The 573-nt window shown below is 39.1% G+C and overlaps 1 protein-coding gene across 1 annotated transcript in view; it reads left to right on the top strand.

Annotated features, from left to right (window-relative positions):
• Positions 1-573, top strand: part of LOC116689873 (protocadherin-16) — a 44,414-nt gene that overhangs the window by 35,484 nt on the left and 8,357 nt on the right. The window lies entirely within an intron of this gene.

Genomic DNA, 573 nt, shown 5'->3' with positions numbered 1-573 from the left:
CCCCCCCCCCCCCTCGGGGACAAATAAAGGTCTTAAAACTTGAACACCTGCAGAGAAGGTGGAGACGGACCCGGAAATACACCGCATTCAAATATGGTGACGTTTTCCCATTGTTTCCCATTTCTTGAACTGTTTCAGGAAGGTCACAGGGAAGTGACAATATAAGGTTTTAATAACGACAACACCTGATTTTAATGAGTGAAATTTAAGTGTGACAGCAGATAAAAAAAACAAGTGCCAGAGCCTATATGATATTTAATTTTGTGAGCTTCTAAGCAGAAGGCAGCACTCTGACATGCAATAAAAACAAATAAATGACTTCTCCGCTTGAAGAATCCTAGTCGACTGAGACGACCTGATAATTTAAACATTGGACATGCAGGGGGCAGCCCGATTAATTAACTCCTGATTAATAACTATTAATAACCCTTAATAACTCCTGAATTTAAGTTTTGTGCATAAACCTGAAAAAAACAAACATTTTGAAGCCACAGAGAAAGATAAGTAAAAGGTAGTAGAGTTGAAGTTCGTGTTGTCCTCGGGTCAAACTGACCCGTTTCAAAGTGTTTTAAA

The sequence above is a fragment of the Etheostoma spectabile genome, chromosome 5 (assembly GCF_008692095.1).
Source record: "Etheostoma spectabile isolate EspeVRDwgs_2016 chromosome 5, UIUC_Espe_1.0, whole genome shotgun sequence".
Classification (NCBI taxonomy): Eukaryota; Metazoa; Chordata; class Actinopteri; order Perciformes; family Percidae; genus Etheostoma; species Etheostoma spectabile.
Note: the sequence above shows the minus strand (reverse complement) of the source record. Positions and strands in the feature narration are given on the sequence as shown.